Source organism: Trichechus manatus, unplaced genomic scaffold (genome assembly GCF_000243295.1).
Source record: "Trichechus manatus latirostris isolate Lorelei unplaced genomic scaffold, TriManLat1.0 scaffold00076, whole genome shotgun sequence".
Lineage (NCBI taxonomy): Eukaryota > Metazoa > Chordata > Mammalia > Sirenia > Trichechidae > Trichechus > Trichechus manatus.
In genome coordinates, this window is record NW_004444012.1 from 6,961,836 (window position 1) to 6,980,583 (window position 18,748).

General features: G+C 40.7%; 1 long non-coding RNA gene across 3 annotated transcripts in view; it reads left to right on the top strand.

Annotated features, from left to right (window-relative positions):
- LOC111821298 (uncharacterized) overlaps positions 1-2,850 on the top strand; it is a 165,278-nt gene extending 162,428 nt beyond the window's left edge. For all 3 annotated transcript variants that reach the window (XR_002824738.1, XR_002824740.1, XR_002824739.1), the window contains one exon: positions 2,056-2,850. This is a non-coding gene — a long non-coding RNA (uncharacterized LOC111821298). The remainder of the gene's footprint in view (positions 1-2,055) is intronic.
- Positions 2,851-18,748: the final 15,898 nt, after the last annotated feature.

Genomic DNA, 18,748 nt, shown 5'->3' on the forward strand with positions numbered 1-18,748 from the left:
CTTGAAGATTGACCTCATCTTTAGCTTTCCAGATTCTTGCTTCCAGATGCAATTATATGTGTTCTCCTCTGTGTCCCTATAGCATATATGTTGTTGTTAGGTGCTATTGAGTTGGTTCTGACTCATAGCGACCATATCTATGTACAACAGAACGAAACACTGGCTGGTACTGCGCCATCCTCACAATGGTTGCTTTGTTTGAGCCGATTGTTGCAGCCACTGTGTCAATCCATCTCCTTAAGGGTCTTCCTCTTTTTTACTGATCCTCTACTTTACCAAGCATAATGTCCTTCTCCAAGGACTGGTCCTTCATGATAACCTATTCGAACTATGTAAGATGAAGTCTCACTTCTAAGGAACATTCTGGCTGTACTTCTCCCAAGACAGATTTGTTCATTCTTCTGGCAATCCATGGTATATTCAATATTCTTTGCAACACCATAATTCAAAGGCATCAATTCTTCTTTGGTCTTCCTTATTCATTGTCCAGCCTTCACGCGCATATGAGGTGATTAAAAATAACATGGCTTGGGTCAGGTGTACCTTAGTCCCCAAAGTGACATCTTTACTTTTTAACACTTTTAAAGAGGTCTTTCACAGCAGATTTGCCCAATGCAATATGTCATTTGATTTCTTGACTGCTGCTTCCACAGGCGTTGATTGTGGATTCAAGTAAAATGAAATTCTTCACAACTTCAGTCTACGCTAGGCCATGATTTTGGGACTTGGAAAAGAAAATGACTAGAAAAATGTGACATTCTCACTACTGTCTCTCCCTCAGTCCTCACCAGACTGTGAAATACTAAAGACAGGGATTTATCTTAATTACTTTGCATATACTACATGCTCAAGAAATATATGCTGAATGGGTGCAGGAATGAATAAACTTCTTCCACTAACCAGTTTTAATATAGTGGCTTTTTCTTTGGAAGATTTTTGCTTTATATCTTGAAAAATCCTGATCAAAAACACTATGAACTTTTTAACTTTGCAATTCTGGTCAACCTGTGCTCCTTCCTGCCATGATTTCTGCTTCAAAGCCAACTCTTTGGCCTGGTGGCTGGAGAATTTGGAATCAGAATCTCTCACAGTTCTACCAGAGCACGTACGTGCTGAACATCTGATAACAAAACTTCCAAAAACTTGCTTTTTGGAAAGACAGTCATTGGATTGCCTCCGTGACCAAAATAGTCTTCCATTTTGCCTTAGTCAGCATTCCCTAGAGAAACAGAATCAGTGAGATATATCTATAATCTATGATCTGTAATCTCTTATCTATTATCTATCTATCTATGTATCGAGAAAGAGAGAGAGAAAAACAGAGGGAGAGAGATAGAGAGATCTACTTCAAGAAATTGGTTCATGTGGTTGTGGGGGACTGGCAAGTCCAGAGTCTACAGGTCAGGTGACCTGGAGACTACTGCAGACTTGTGTCCCAAAATCTGTAGGTCAGGTAATGGGAAGAGTGAAGAGTTAGTGAGTTCTGGCAGAATGTCTATTTATAGTCTGGAGGCAGAACACACCCTAGGGAATCTCTCTTTTTTTGCTTTTAAGGCTTTTAACTGATTGGTTGAGGCCACCTACATTATGGGGGATAATTTTATTTACTTAAGGCCAGCTGATTTAATCACATGTAGCTACTTCATAACAGTAGCTAGACTAGCGTTTGACCAAATAACTGGGCACCATAGCCTAGCTAAGTTGACATATAAAATTAGCCATCACAGTCCCCAAGTTACATATTATTACAAAAAAACACTATTTAAAAGAGTGTATCACCGAGAGTAAAAAGCTGGAGAAAACACAGCCTTCTGCCATATCCACCTAGTCTCCATCACAATGGCTTGTTTCTAGAGATTTCTGGGATGAAAGATGCTCCAGTGAGTGATTTGTTTGATGGTAAGAATGAAATATATTAAAATGTGCACTTTTCCACTGACTTCATTATCTGACAGTCTAGAAACTAGTGGGCCCTAGACCGTTCTTATAAACTGAAAACGGTGGTGGGAGGGTTTATTTTATGTATTAAATATCTAGAAAGTCCTTTGTTTACAGGTTGGTCATAATAACGAGCACCTTCAAGAAGGATTTGGAACTTCTTGTAATCCAGACTGCTGCATGTGGGGCCCTCAGGCATGGATGGCATGGAGTTGGCAGAGATGCTATTAAGTTGAGGATATCCTTCTGCCGCGATTCAGTTCTTTCCAGAACCCTCAGTCAAGTCATGAGAGCAGAGACTTTGACTGTCTCTGTGCCTCAATGAACAAATAAAACTGGGAAAGAGCCATGGACTGAGCAGAAGAAAAAGTAACAGAAACCAAGGAAAGGAAACCCTCCACGTCCATGGTTACGTTGGTTTCATGTGACTGCATGGGCCAAGTGGAGACGGAAGAAGGAATTGCTCTTTTTTTGTTGTTTGTTTTCTGTCCTTTTTTTTTTTGGCGTCTGTAAATTCTGTCAGGAAGCAATCTTCTCTTCTTCTATCTGGTGCCGGCTGCTCCATCTGTTTGTTTTCTCTCATGCCGTCCTCATCTTTTGCCGCAGTGTGTCTCTTCTGGAATGCCTCCCACCCTGCTCATGCCAGGCTCTTGCTGATGCTGTCACTTACATAAGCCTGACAAATGGCTTTAAATCTGGTCTGAAAACTGCCCCCCCAAAGTGGGGTGTGCCCCCAGCTGCCTGCAGGTTATCCAAGAGTTGGCTGCAAGGGAGTGTTACCTAGTTTGAGAAGACAAAATAAAAACCACTTGGCTCAGCGTCGGATTCTAAAGGAAATAGGTTGGGTGACTCAAAGGTTTGAATTTTCTGGCCACTGCTTTCATAATAAAAGCATCATTTTTGCCACCTGAACTTAGCTGACTTCAGTAAGTTTTTAGAAAGGCTTATGGGGCTAAATGGTGACAAAGAGCTCATCTATGTTTGCTCAGATGAGAGAGGTGTGTGGCGCCTGGAGGATCCTGTCCAAGGTCATCTATTATGAGAAGTAACAGGAAATCTTACTCTTATGGAGCTTCTGCGAACCCAGGTACTGAAAAGTGAGATAGTCAATGGCAGTGAGGTGACCATACATTCCTATTTGATTAAAGAGTATTGTATTTCACATTTTTTTCACTCATTAAAAAATATCAGATCAATCTCCTTATTTCCCAATTTTCCCAGCAGCTTCCAACACTGGAATCCCTCCATGCTCCTCAAATGTTCAGTATCTCTGAATCACTTAATGGACATTTAGTACATTAATGAACTACCAATTTTAAGTGACTTTAAAATCAACATTGTAAAACAATAATAATAAAGCGAAGTATTTAAAAACCATCATAAAAATTATTTTATAATCTTTACCAAGGAATTTTGTCCAGCTCATGGATAAATATCTCAAGTCTGAGGTCTTGCTGATGCCCTCATATGAGTCTTACAGAATGATTTCTCACTAAAGGGTTCGGAGTTCCTTCAAACCGTAAATCAGCAAGATATCATCCTGCGAAGCTGAAAGTTTGGATGATTCAGCCTGGGAAATAGTGACCATGAATACACACTTTGCTTGTGTTTACCCCTGGAAAGCTTCATAATCTTGAGATCATTAAAATATCCAGTCTTGTCACTGATTTTGTTTTCTGAAGAGTGAAGGAAGCCTTCAGGCTGTGGGGAGAAGTCAGAGTCTGGACATTCAAGCCCTTGCCTTCATGGTTGGCCTTCTTTAGAAATCTCAGCTACTTATCTTCAATCTTAAAAATCCTAATGCCTTGGCCTGAAGGATAGGTTTACATGGTTCAAGATACCAATTATACTGGGATATGCTATTTGTATAGAACCTTTGAAATCATATGTATCATTCAATGACATTATAGTATAAAGCAATATTTTATCTCATTTCTCATTCTAAAAAGCATGCATAAATATTTTTCTCCTCAACAGTAGAATAGTTAAGTGTGGGAAAAGCTGTGTTTATATTTGGCATTTATTTTTGTGCACTGTGCTGTCAAAATAAGTAGATTACTACTCAGTGGCTGAAAATTGATGGTATTGACTGCTTTCACCACTTCTGTCAACACTAAATGAAGATCAGAGGTTTTGTTTTGTTTTTTCTTTTTTCATAGTTCTCTGTGAATAAACAACATCCAGGCTGTCACTCTTGTTCAAGTAGCTATACCCTTTCTTGAAGCGAAAAAAAGAAAAAAAAAAAAGTAATTCTGTAGCCTGGGTTTTCAATGACTAAAACACAGAAATTTGTCAAGCACTTCCCCCTTACATGTCAAACTGAAATATGCTACGAGTGAATTCATACGCATCGTGTCAGTGTTTTTAGATAATTCCAGTAAACACCAGGAAATAGTCATTGTTTGTCTACATTGTAAACTATGGCTATTAGGCAACATCTAACAGAGTCATTTAATAATGTAGTTTTTCCAGTAGCTCATTCTGATTCATTTCTGAACCTAATAGTAGTCATTATCTTGTTGACTGGCTTTATAAATTTCTGACAGGTAGTGTGAGTCCTATTTATTTTCGCTATGAGGTGTGAATGACATGTAGGATTTATGTCCACTGAAGATTGGCTGGCGGGGGATTGGGATCTGTTCTAGATTATTTTCATTAAGGGAACCATTAGGAGGTTCATCTTCAAGCTTTCCACTGCTTTGAAATAAAAAAAGGAGACGGATAGCAAATCATGTGCTGGTTATTAACGCTTCCACTGAGAAGTGACACAAATTACCTTCACTCATATTTACTGGTCAATGTAAGTCATGCGGTGACTATGACTTTAAGGGAGCAGGAAACTGTAATCCGACCATGGATTTGGAAGAAGAAAAACTGGAAATATTTGTGAACAGTGCTAATTAATCTTAGAGCCTAGGGTCTTGAATGAACTAAATATGTTATACTCATGATTAAATCTTTTTCATGTGAGATAAAGGAGTTTAAATTTAACGACAACTTGAGTTCCCAATTTCTGCCATGAAGAAAGTAATAGAAGGGGTCAGAACACCTCTCCTTTTAATCAACTCCCCAGAGCATGATCTGAAAGCTGGACAGTGGACTTCCCACAGCTCCTCTATGTCTGCCCTGAAGAGCACATGAGTGATGGTGCCTTGTACTCCTGAAGGAAGCACGCCTTCACCAGAGGCTATATTCAGTGCAGTATGGGAATGTTGCTTAGCCTTATCTTGGATGGGACCAAGAGTGGTAATGATTCAGGCAAAGGCCAATCCAGAAACCAACGTTTCTAATAAAGAATACATAATATAAGAAATTGAAGGACTGAAAAGGCTAAGGGAGGCACTGAGGTCTCAGGAGGTAGCACTTGCAGGAAGCAATCACCATCCCTAGGGCTGGGGGAACAAAGGGAGGAAGTGATGGTTATTAGGATCTAGAAGCTTGGAAGGGCTCCCTCAGATCTGGAAGCCAGAACCAGGAAGGGTGATGCCTGGCAGGTGCAGGTGCCTTGGGAACTCAGAGGAGGGACCCTCAGAGCAGGGAGTCAGACATCTGAGGAGGGGCTGAGGCCGGCAGATGCTGATATCACTGACAGAGTAAGTTGAGGATGGTTCCAGGAGTGAGGAAAAACTGGAAACTGGAGCTAACTTCTGCTGGGGTGGTGCTGACAGGACCAGCAAACAACCAGGAAGGAACAAGGCTCTTCTTCCTCTTCCTGTCTTCCAGTCTCCCTCTAGCACCCCCTGTTGGCAGAGCCTAATAGAATACAGATGGAACTGGTAAAGCGAAACTGGTTTTCAGTGCAAGCCTCAGCATCACAAAGCGGAAAATCAAGGGGAAGATGGAGTTTAGAGACCGTAGCATAAAAGTCATAAAACAGCCTTTTGACTATTGTTTGTCTCTTCCCTTAAACATCTGTTCATTGCTGGTAAAAGACTTAAACGAGTGTCCAGGCCAGAGAAGGAAGATGATCCAATATTGATAGGTCCTAAGAAGCTTCCTTTTTGATAACTGCAAACTAATGGGACACCTTCAGGAGCATGAGAAACTCCATCGAGACTCTTTTTTCACTGCCACTGAGTAAGAAGATAGGCTGGCTTCCTAGTTCTTGCTTCAAGTAGCTTGACGATCCCCTTGAAAGAGTTGTGCTCAGGATGCTAGGCAGCACAGCTCTACCATACTGAACCAATATTGGCTCCAGACCAGAGGAACTTATAACACATTTCAAGTTCTGGATCATCAAATTCTGCTGAAAAGCCAAGGTGTTTACCAGCCATTCTTTCTTCTTCTCCTTCTCTGCATTTCTTCCCTTTCTCATTTCTGATTTTTATCCATTTCTCTCCATTCTTTTCCCTGTGTGTGTGTAATTTGTCCCCTTTCTCTTCCTTTTTACCTTTTTACTTTCTCTTGCACCACTTACTCTTACTGGGGGGGGGGGTATAATATGGCCGATAGAGCATAAACTTCTGTACAAGAAAGGCCCGGGATAAAATCCTAATTCTGATGTTTACTAGCTTGAAGATCTTGGGCAAGTTAATTTTCATGGTCACTTTTCAAAAATGGGAATGATAGTAACTAGGATATATTTATATTTTGTAAGAAATAGAGAATGTATACACAGTGCCTGATAGCTAATAGGTGCTAGATGAATATTTGTTTCTATCTCCCTTGATTTACCAACTGTACCCTTAAGCATACCTTTTAAAAGACAGCTTAATATTTCCCATATGTCCACTGCAGTGCTCTGAGCTAGGCACTTGTCTTTGACCCAGCCTGAACTCTTCTCCTGCAGTACTGAATTGATCACTTCAATCTGACCATATTCCATTAAATTCACTCTCTCTGTTAGTTATTCAGAAATTGGAGAGGTTCAAAATTCAGTTTGTGGCTGTCAGAATTACTGACCTGGCATGGTTCGACTAAAACGGGGGAAAGTTTGCCACATCCTGGCTGGAATCAGGGGCAGGAATTACCAGTGACTCAGATGGAAGGTTGCAGTCCTACACCATCATCATCCAGCATGCTGTGCCAGGGCTAGTCTTCAGATGCCAGTCAGCATTATGTGGAAGCCTGCCCTGGGGCTGGAAAATGGCCACTGAGGGCACAGGAGGGTGGAAATAACATTTTGCTCTGTCCTCATTGTTATGATACCTTGCTGGTTATTTATCTTCTAGGCCCCTGGAACCCTTTAACTAGAAGTAGTTGCAAAGTCAACCAGACAGCAAGTTAACTACCTTCTGAGCCAAGCAACACTGAAGAATTCATAAGTTGTCTTCTCTCCTATTCACTGAACCCTGTTCAGGTTGAGCCTAGCCTTGCATCTTTAATCAAGAATCCTCCTCTTCCCCGTTTTGGTTTAATTAGCTGTAAGCCTTTGAGGGAGTCAGTGACACCTCCACTAAGAAACGGAAGTAGGGCTTTGCGGTGGCGCCATTTGCAATGGCTAAATGGAACTCCTGAGGTGTGCCTTTTTTTCTTACAAGCCTTGCAGGGGTGTTAGAAGGAAACAAGGTGTATTGATTGTATTCATGACAGAAGCTTCAGTGCAACTCATTTGGTGCTATGCGTGCCCAATGGGAAAATCCAACTGATTCACATGCAGGTTCCTGAGAGGTATGATTGTTGGGAGTTTCCTTCTGGAACCTGAGGTAGGAGAAATATTTTAACTGCTAGTGCTCTGCCTTGGGTACCAAAAACACCTGATATTCACTGAGCACTTGTTATGTCCCCAGTCAAGAGCTTTTATATAAACATTTGAGTCAATATTCACACAATTGTATGAGGAAAGTAATGTTATTATCCTCATTTTACAGATGAGGAAACTAAAGCTTTAGAACAGAGTATTTCAAACTGTGGGTCTCAAACCACTAGTAAACCATGAAATCAATGTAGTGGGGTTATGACTAGCTTTTATAAAAGTACTATATAGAGAGTAAAATCAGTGGAATAAATAGTGCCTACAACATATCAAGAATAAATATTGTTTCATTAAATTTGTTACAATTAATATGTGTGTGCATGTATGTGTGTGTATAAACATATATATGCACATATGTGTGGAGTCCTTGTAGTACAGTGGTTAGGAGCTCAGCTGCTAACCAACAGGTCGGCAGTTTGAATTCACCAGCCACTCCTTGGAAACCCCATAGGACAGTTCTACTCTGTCCTATAGGGTCGCTATGAGTTGGAATCGACTTGACAGCAATGGGTTTTTTTGTTTCGTTTTGTTTTATAGTAGAGTACTATGTTATATATATTTCTTACTATGGATTACAGTTAAAGTAAAAAAGTTTGAAGCCCATAATTTAGAGAGTTTAAGTAAGTTGTCTAAGATTATGTGGTAAATTACGAAATTGGGATTTGAACCCATGCGTTCTGAACCCAGAACCTGGGTTTTCAATCATTTAACCTAGAATGGGATGAGCCCAGGAAGGGCTGTGAGTATGGAAGGGGGAGAGTATAGGTGAGGAGTTGCTAGAGAATGGGGAAAAGGCACTGGACCGCTGATGAGAACTTTCTCTGTTCATCATTTACTGAGCTCTAGGGTGCAAAGACTTAAGCAGGTAATGGCCTGTGGAGCTCTCTGGACAATCTCCGGTGGGGTGGAGGGAAAGATGCTGGGGACTACAGTAAACCTGGGTCCTAGTTTCCCTAGACAGTCCTAGTTTATGCCAAGCATAGTTAATAATAGCCCTGGTGGTGCAGTGGTTAAGCGCTTGGCTGCCAACCAAAAGGTCAGCAGTTTGAACCCACCAGCCGCTCCACAGGAGAAAAACGTGGCAGTCTACTTCCGTAAAGATTACAGCCTTGGAAACCCTATGGGGCAGTTCTCCTCTGTCCTGTAGGGTCGTTATGAGTCGGAATTGACTTGATGGCAAATAGTCTGCATCCTTTGTATTCACATCTCTCTCCTGGATTTGAACAAAAACATGATACCACTTGCCGTACAGAATGTTAGGGCTAGAAAGGGCCATTGTCTTATTCCTGAACTGTTCAGATGATGACCGTGAGGCATGAGAAGTGAAGTGACTTGCTCAGGTCACATAGGAAATGAAGGTGAGTCTGAGCCAGAACACAGACCTCTGTCCTCTCTGGCTGTGTTTTCAACTAATTTGCCTTACCACGGTAGGTAGATTACAGGAAAGGGCTGCGTGAGCCTCATCCTGGATACTTATTTAAAAACCTAGGGATAAAAGATGTCCTACTTCTCTAGCATCTACCCAGGGCTTCAAGGTCGGATGAGACCTTCCTGTGGGAGAGCAAGGAAGTGAGAATGGAAAGAAGGAGGGCAGCATTGTCTCTTTATTTATCTTTCTAATAGGTCTTCAACCCATCTGGTTTGAACCTCTGCTGAGAATTTGCATTTCTAACAAGTTCCCAGGCGATGCTAATGCTGCTGGTTAGGGACCAATTCTGAGAACCACTAGTAGAGCAGTGATTCTCAAAATTTATTATACATAAGAATCACCTGGGTATCTTGTTAAACTGTAGATTCTGATTCAGTATATCCAGAGTGGACATGCAAATTCTCAGCAGGGGTTTAAACCAGAACAAACTGGTTAGAAGACCTGTTTTCTAAGCACAAGATAGAACTTTCTTCCAGGCAACCTTTTTTTTAAAAAAAAATAATTTGAGACTGTTTTCCAGCGCAAAATATACTATGCAGTCTTTGTGCTCACAGCACCTGTTGGAAGGGGTTGAATCAAAGTTTTGTTCCAGGTCCTGAAAGTTTCCAGTCCATTTAGCTGTGAAGCAGAGTTTAATGCTGGGGAAACTTTGGTGTTTGTTTTAGTTTCTGAAAGCGGCTAACCATTCTCCCTTTCTTGGGGAGGAGAGCAGACCTCGATGGAAAGGCAAGGCCATAGTCAGGACGGGGTGGGTAGGGTGGATAGTGTTTAGATGCGGTGTCTCCATGGACAAGTGAACATTTCTGCCTGATGCTATTAGCATGACAGTGCTTTAGTCTTGCATCCTGGCACATGAAGCTAAGCTTGGGGAGGCTGAGGAGCTCAGGGTATTGTCTGAAGCCCGTTCCTTCCGAGACTTTACCAAGTGTGGATTCTAATGGAGAGCCACAGTCCCCAAAGCCAAGTGCACATTCCTACACAAGATAAACATCTGTCTATTTGCTCAGCCCTGTGCTCCTCACTGTTTTACCATCTCAACCAGACCTGTCATGCCCTCAGTGAATTTGGCAGGAAGGAAAGGCAGATGGTCTTAGACCTGGACCGCGTTTCCGTATCCCTGGCCCCAGCATCTCTGGACCTCACCCTGATTATGTGCGAGACCCCAGACAAGGGGCCTCAAGTGCATCATCTGCCCTGTTCCCCAAATAGTGGTGATGAGACAGAGTACCAACTGGCTTCATGGAAGCCAACTGCTTGTCAGAAACACATAAAAACAAATATTTCATAGACATACGATAATAATCAGAAGAATGTGTCAGGGTAAGCCTCAGGTGGTGCCTTGCTTTGTCCTTTCCTTTAATTCCTGTTCCTTCCATGGTGGTTCAGATCTTGATGCCTCATGTCTAGAGATGACAACAATGTCCCATCTCATCTCCTTGCCTCTAGACTCTCCCAATTCCTCTCTACTCCCTACAAATCCATCTCACTCAGGGCTACCGTAAGGCAAATCTATCTCTACTTTAGTGGGAAGAGACCAAGTCTTGTTCAGCACGGGCATATCAGCACCCAGCTCACTTCCCGGCACATAGATCCTCCAATGATATTTGTCAAGCAAATTAATGCACAAATTCGTGTGCCATAGTGATGGGTTTGCACATGTGAGATGACCCTGTATGTTCATTTTTAACTTCTCTCTACATAGGACCACCCCCCAGTGTGTTGTACAGTGGTGGCTTGTGTGTTGCTATGATGCTGGAAGCTGCACCATCAGTATTTCAAATACCAGCAGGGTCATCCATGGTGGACAGGCTTCAGCAGACCTTCCAGACTAAGACAGACTAGGAAGAAAGGCCTAGTGATCATCTTCTGAAAATTAGCCAGTGAAAACCCTATGGATTACAACAGAATATTGTCTGATATAGTGCTGGAAGATGAGTCATTCAAAGTACATGGTGGCCTCAACAATTGACTCCAGCATACCAGCAATTGTGAAGATGGTGCAGGACAGGACGATGTCTTGTTCTTTTGAACAGGTGGCACCATGAGTTGGAGCTGACTCAATTACCATCAATAAAAGGGAAGGGGAACGGAAAAAGCACCATTCCATGAGGCAGAAGACTTGCTTCCGAGTGTCATCTCTGCCACCATCTACCAGCTGTTATGCTAAGTGCTTTGCATCCATTATCTCATTTGTATGAGGAAGACCTGTGATGTAGATATGACTATTACATCATTTTAAAGAGGAGTTAACAGAGGCATAGCAGCTTTAAGGGGCCTGCCTAAGACACGTGGCTTAAGGTGCCTGGGCAGTCTGAGTCTGAAGCCTGATTGCTTTACTACTCTCCTAAAATGTTAGGCAATGTGGCCAAATTCATAATCTTTCAGTCAGCTTCCTCCTTTGTAAGATGAGAAGCTTGAACTATCCCAGTTCTCTTTAAAGAATGTACAGCTATTCTGTGAGTCTGCTCTTCTGATTCCTAACATCCACAGAAATGTACTTACAACCTCAGTGAATCGTGACCTGTGTTATGAGTTGAGGGGTGGCTGGAGAACAGTAGCGTTCCATTGGGAAATGACCCACTTTGTAGCCTACAACTTAAATCTGCACTCCTGGCACAGAGTCAATGCTGCCGTCCATCCTAACACACAGTTCCCTGGGTGAGTCCATTTGACCCATTCCTGAATTCTCCACTCCTGGTCACCTCCTATCAGGAAGGACAGTAGACAGACCCAGCTCACTCTGGGTAGATCAAATGGTTGCGTATGTGGTGTGATTTTGGACAGTCAAGGCACATCAGCCATACATAGTTAGAGGGCATTGTCAAAAGGACCGTGTGTCATTAAGTCGGGTGCTGAGGACCTCTCAACACCCTGCCTCCCCTGTGGTCTGTATACTGCCCTTACTTGGTTCTCTTTCTGTTACTGGTTCTTTCTCAGTCATCTTCTCTGAGTGCACTTTCTCTTTGTACACTTTAATTGTCAGACCATTCCAGATGGTAGTTTTCAGTACTCTGCGCCAGAGTACCTCATCCTTCCTCATATCTTGAACTGACTTTCTCTTAAAATCTCTGTTTGAATTTCTAGATATTTCTATATCTCTGCTCTCTCCCACGGCACTTCAGAGGGTCAATATTTCCCAGACTCTACCACCCAGTACGATACTATAGAGACACGTAAAATGTTTATGGAATAAATTAACTCTGAAGCATTAATACATTAATATAGATTTATGTACTAGGTAAACTTTCACACGGTCTTTGGGAAATGTAACTGTTTTTGTTTCTGAGAACAAGGGCCACGTCTCATTTATTGTTTCATACCTTGGATTATGGTATGGTGCCTGGCTTACAGTAGGTGAACAGCAGTGTATGTAGAAACTAAGCAACTGAATAAAAGAGACTCAGGGCTGGTAAATTTTGAGGAGATCCATATCCTGAAACGTTGTCTCCAAAAGACAGATGATGTGGGATGGTGCAATATGGGGCTGAACTTTTCAGCATCAACACAGGGATACTACACCTCATGATAAAAGGAAGAATGGAGAAGGGTCCAGCTCATAGCAAGCAGTCGAACTTTGCTTACTTCACAAAGGGCCGTCCCAGGCTCTTAAGACATCGCCCTTGGCTCTGAGACCAGAGAGTAATTTGCACCTTGGCAAATATTAGACCCTTGGTGCTGACCCAGGGTGATACTTCTGTGAAGATTCAGCCAGTTTCCATACTTTCCTTTCACCTTTTCACACCATCAGTTTCCCTGGGACACAACTTTTTAAAGTGGTCCCAGCTGAACTTTGTGGCTCCCAGTGATCTGAGTACGCAGGAGAACAAGCTGGGCAGCTGGCCACTTGAACACTTAGAAAAGCTTTTGGAAAATAGACTTTTTCCCTCTCCTAGCTGGTCCTGATGAGCTGGCAGCTGGCTGGTAGAGAAACAGCATGAGAGGCTCCAGCATTGAAGCTGTCCAGTTGAGTTAGCTGTGATATACTGCGTCTGTATCTCCTGAGGACAGAATCAGAAGAGAGTTTATCCCAGGAAAATCTCTCGTATCTGTAGAACCAGTTCTCTTAGAAGTGAGTGGGATGCTCTAGGACAAGGGGATAAGGCACTGGGCGATGGGATCTATGAATTCTATCCCTGCTGCCTTGTGATAGTTGTCTCAGAGATGTAAGCTCTCTCCCCCCTTTTAAAAATAGGTATTTTTTTAGAGCAGTTTAAGCAATTTTAAGTTGACAGAAAAAAATTCTGGAAAGCAAAAAGTTCCTGTCTTAGTCAGGGTTCTTTAGAGAACCAGGAACGGGAGGGAGGAAAGAGAGAGGAGGGGATGGAGAGACTGAGAGAGAGAATTGATGACCAATGTTCGTAATTTTTATTAACCAACATCCATAGTTTACATTAGAGTTCACTCTTTATGTTCTACAGTTTTATGGGTTAATGCCTAATGTCATGTATCCACTATTACAATATCATCCAGAATAGTTTCACTGCCCTGGAAATGCCCTGTGCTTTACCTGTTCATCCTTCCTGTCTCCCCCTGAACCCTTGGCAAACACTTGTTTTCACTGTCTCCATAGAGTCTGTTATAGTATGTAGCCTTTTCAGACTGGCTTATTTGACTTAGCAATATGCATTTAACAATATGCATTTAACATTCCTCCATGTCTTTTTATGACTTCATAGCTCATTTCTTTTTAATGCTAAATAATATCTCCTTGTATAGGTATACCAGTTTATTTATCCATTCACCTATTGAAGGACATCTTGATTGCTTTTAACTTTTGGCAGTTATGAATAAAGTTGCTATAAACATTTGTGTGCAGGTTTTTTTTTTATTGTGGTCATAAGTTTTCAACTCATTTGGGTAAATACCAAGAAACACGATTGCTGGATAATATGGTAAGTCTATGTTTAGCTTTGTGAGGAACCGCCAAACTGTCTTTGAAAGTGGCTGTACCATTTTGTGTTCCCACCAGGAATGAACGAATGTTCCTGTTGTTACACGTTGTTACCAGCATTTAGTGTTGTCCACGTTTTGGATTTTAGCCATTTTAATAGGCGTGTGCAGTCCCTGAATAGTGCAGATGGTTAATGCCCTTGGCTGCTAATCGAAAGGTTGGAGGTTGGAGTCCACCCAGAGGCACCTCAGAGGAAAGACCTGGCAATCTACTTCTGAAAAATCGGCCATTGAAAACCCTGTGAAGCACAGTTCTACTCTGACACACATGGGGTCACCATGAGTCAGAACAGACTTGTACTTTAATGTCAATGGGATCAGTAGTGGTGGCCCCTCTTATATTCCAATATTAGTAATTCATGTATTCTCTCTTTTTTCTTGAGTTAGCCTAGATAGAGGTTTATCAAATTTATTAATCTTTTCAAAGAACTTTTTTTTTAACCAGCTGATTTTTATGTTTTATTGAATGATTTCTTTTTATTGTGATTTAGGTGAAAGTTTACATAGCAAATTAGTTTCTCATGAAACAGTTAATATACAAATTGTTTTGTGACGTTGGTTGCCAACCCGCAATGTGTCAACACTCTCCCCTTCTCCACCCCAGGTTGCGTGTTTTTGTTTGTACAGTTTTCCTGTCCCTTCCTGCCTTCTCATCTTTGCTGTTTTGGGGCCGGTGTGCCCATTAGTCTCGTATACAGGATTGAACTACAAAGCACGTCCCTCATGTGTGTTATTGTTGGCCCTATAGACCTGTCTAATCTTTGACCAAAGGGTGAACCTCAGGAGTGACTTCAGTACTGAGTTAAAAGGGTGTCTGGGGGCCTCACTCTTGGGGTTTCTCCAGTCTCTGTCAGACCAGCAAGCCTGTCAAAGAACCAGTTTGTTTTACTATTTTCAATTTCAATGATTTCTGCTCTAATTTTTATTATTCCATTTCTTTTGCTTACTTTGGATTAAACTTGCTTCTCCTTTTTGAGTTTCCTAAGGTTGGAAGTTTGATCATTGATTTAAGATTTCTTCTTTTCTAACATGTACATTCAATGTGGTAAATTTCCCTCTAAGAACTGCTTTTGCTGAATCCCACCAATTTTGATAAATTGTATTTTTATTTAGTTCTAAATATTTTCTTTTCAATTTCTCGTAAGACTTCTTCTTTGACCCATGTGTTCTTTATAAGTGTGTTGTTCACTCTCCAAATATTTTGGAATTTTCTGGTTGTCTTTCTGTTGTTGATTTCTAGTTTAATTCCACTGTGGTCTGAGAGCATACTTTGTATGTTTTCCATTCTTTTAAATTTGTTAAGGTGTGCTTTATGTCCCAGGATGTGGTCTATCTTGGTGAATGTTCCATGTGAGCTTGAGAAGAATGTGTATTCTGATGTTGTTGGATGAAGTATTCTATAAATGTCAATTAGATCTAAATGATTGTTGGTGCTGGTCAGTTCAACTGTATCCTAACTGATTTTCTGCCTGCTGGATCTGTCGATTACTGATAGAGTGACGGTGAAGTCTCCAGCTGTAGTAGTGAATTTATCTATTTCTTCATACAGTTCTATCAGTTTTTGCCTTATGTATCTTAACACTATTTTTAAACACGTACACATTCAGGATTGTTATGTCTTCTTGGAAAATTGTCTGCTTTATCACTGATAATTTCCCTTGCTCTGAAATCTGCTTTGTCTGAAATTAATATAGCTATTCCAGCTTTCTTTTGATTAGTGTTAGCATGGCGTATCTTTTCCCATCCCTTTACTTTTAATCTAAAAATGTCTTTATAGTTAAGTGGGTTTCTTGTAGACAGTGTATAGCTGGGTCTCATTTTTTTATCTACTCTGCTAGTGTCTGTCCTTTAATTGGTATATTTATACCATTCACACTTAAGGTGCTTATGGATATAATTGTATTAACATCTACCATATTTATAACTGTTTAATGCTTGTTACCATTATTCTTCCTTTCTTTTATTTAAATTCCACTTTCTGCCTTCTCTGGTTTGAATCGAGCATTTTATATTACTCTATTTTTTCTCCTCACTTAATAGTATAGCATATCAATTATTCTTCTTTTAAAAGATTTTTTAGTGTGTGCCCTGGAGTTTGAAATGAACTTTTATTATAATCTACCCCCACTTTTATAGGGTCACTATGAGTTGGAATGGACTCAGTGGCAGTGGGTTTTGTTTATACCACTTCACAAGTAGTGCAGGTACATTATTACAGTTGTAATTCCTCTCTCCAGTTCCTAACAACATTGCTGTTATTCATTTCATTTATCTATAAGCTATAATCACCTAGTAAATGGTTATTATTATATTGAAGCAACAATTATCTGTTGTATTACTTAATAATCAAAATAAAAGATTTTATTTCACCTTCATTTATTCCTTCTCTAATGTTCTTCCATTCTTTGTATTGATCTGAATTTCTGACCTATGTCATTTTCTTTCTCTCTGAAGAACTTATTTTAACATTTGTTACAGGTAGGCTTCTTTTTGTTGCGGTTAGCTGCTGTTGAGTTCACCCCGGACTCATGGTGATCCTATGTAAAATTGGATTGGACCATTGTGATCAGGGTTTTCATTGGCTGATATTCAGAAGTAGATCATCAGGCCTTTCTTCTCAGTCTAAGTCTGGAAGTTCCACTGAAACCTGTTCAGCGCAACATGTAAGCCTCCACTGACAGACTGGTTGTGGCTGAGCTTGAGGAGAATTAGCTCCGAACTGAGTCTAGGTCTCCCTCACGGGAGGTAAGAAGTCTATCACTGAACCATCACTGCCATCAAGGCAGACTTAAACCAAAAAAAAAAACCCTCTTGCCATCAAGTTGATTCCAGCCCATAGCAACCCTATAGGACAGAGTAGAACATCTCCATAGGGTTTCCAAGGCTGTAAATCTTTATGCAAGCAGACTACCATATCTTTCTCCCATGGAGCCGCTGGTGAGTTTGAACCACCAACTTTTTGGTTAGCAGCCAAACAGTTTAACCACTGTGCCACCAGGGCTCCTTAAGTCAGGCTACTGGCCACTAATTCCCTCAATTTTTGTTTGTCTGAGAATGTGTATTTCTCCTTCACTTTTGAAGGCTGATTTCCTAGACATAGAATTCTAGGTTGGTGGATTTTTTTCTCTTTTCACACTAAATATTTCACTCAACGCTCTTCTTGCTTGCATGGTTTCTGAAGAGAAGTCTGATGCAATGCTTATCCTTGTTCGTCTGTAGGTAAAGTGTTTTTTTTTTTTCCCGGTCTAGCTGCTTTCAAGATTTTCTCTTTGTCTTTGATTTTCTGCTGTTTGAGTATGATATGTCTATGTGTAGATGTTGTTGGTATTTATCCAGCTTGGTGCCTTCTGAAATCCCTGGATTGGTGGTTTGGTGTCTGCCATTAATTTAAAAAAAAAATCTCAGTCATTATTACATAAAATATTTCTTCTCTTCTTGTTCTCTCTTTTTGTTTCCCTTCTGGTGTTCCCATTACAATCATGTTATCCTTTTCATAATTGTCCCATGGTTGCTGGACATTCTGTTCTGTTTTTTTTTTTTTCTTTTTTTTTTTCAGTCTGGGGGAGTTTCTATTGACCTGTCTTCAAGCTCTCTGATTCTTTCCTTGGATGTGTCCAGTTCTCTGACGAGCCCATCAAAAGCATTCTTAACTCCTATTACAGTGTGTTTGATTTCTAACATTTTCTTTTTATTCTTTTTCCATCTTTCCAGAGTCTCTATCTTTTTGCTTACATTACCCATCTGGTCTTGCATTGTTGTCCACTGGAGTTCTTAGAACATTAATCATAGTTATTTTAAATTCTTGGTCTGATAATTACAAAATATCTGCCATAACTGTGTCTGATTTTGATGCTTGCTTTCTCTCTTCAGACTGTGTTTTTTGCCTTTTAGTATACCTTGTAATTTTTTATTGAAAGCTGGACATGATGTACCAAGTAAAAGAAATTAAGGTAAATAGTCCTTTAGTGTGAGGTTTTATGTTTATATGGTTAGGAGGTAGTCTGTGGTTACAGTTTGCTGCAAGTGTAGGAAGGAGCCCTGGTGGCACAGTGGGTAAGTGCTCAGCTGCTAACCAAAGGTCGACAGTTGAACCCACCAGCCACTCCAGGGGAGAAAGATGTGGCAGTTTGCTTCCATAAAGACTGCAGCCTTGGAAACCCTATGGGGTATTTCTACACAGTCCTATAGGGTTGCTATGTCTCTGGTTGGATTTATTCCTAAGTATTTTATCTTCTTGGGGCTATTGTAAATGGTATTGATTTGGTGATATCCTCTTCGAGGTCCTCTTTGTTGGTGTAAAGGAATCCAACTGATTTTTATATGTTTATCTTGTATCCTGATTCTTTGCTGAAATCTTCTATTAGTTCCAGTAGTTTCCTTGTGGATTCTTTGGGGTGTTCTGTGTATAGGATCATATCATCTGTAAATAGAGATAGTTTGACTTCTTCCTTACCAATCTGGATGCCCTTTATTTCTTTTTCTAGCCTAATTGCTCTGGCTAAGACCTCCAGCATAATGTTAAAAAGAGTGGTGATAAAGGGCATCCTTGTCTGGTTCCTGTTCGCAAGGGGAATGCTTTCAAAGTCTCTCCATTTAGGATGATGTTGGCTCTTGGCTTTATAAATGCCCTTAATTATATTGAGGAATTTCCCTTCTATTCCTATTTTGTTGAGAGTTTTTATCATGAATGGGTGTTGGACTTTGTCAAATGCCTTTTCTGCATCAATTGATAAGAT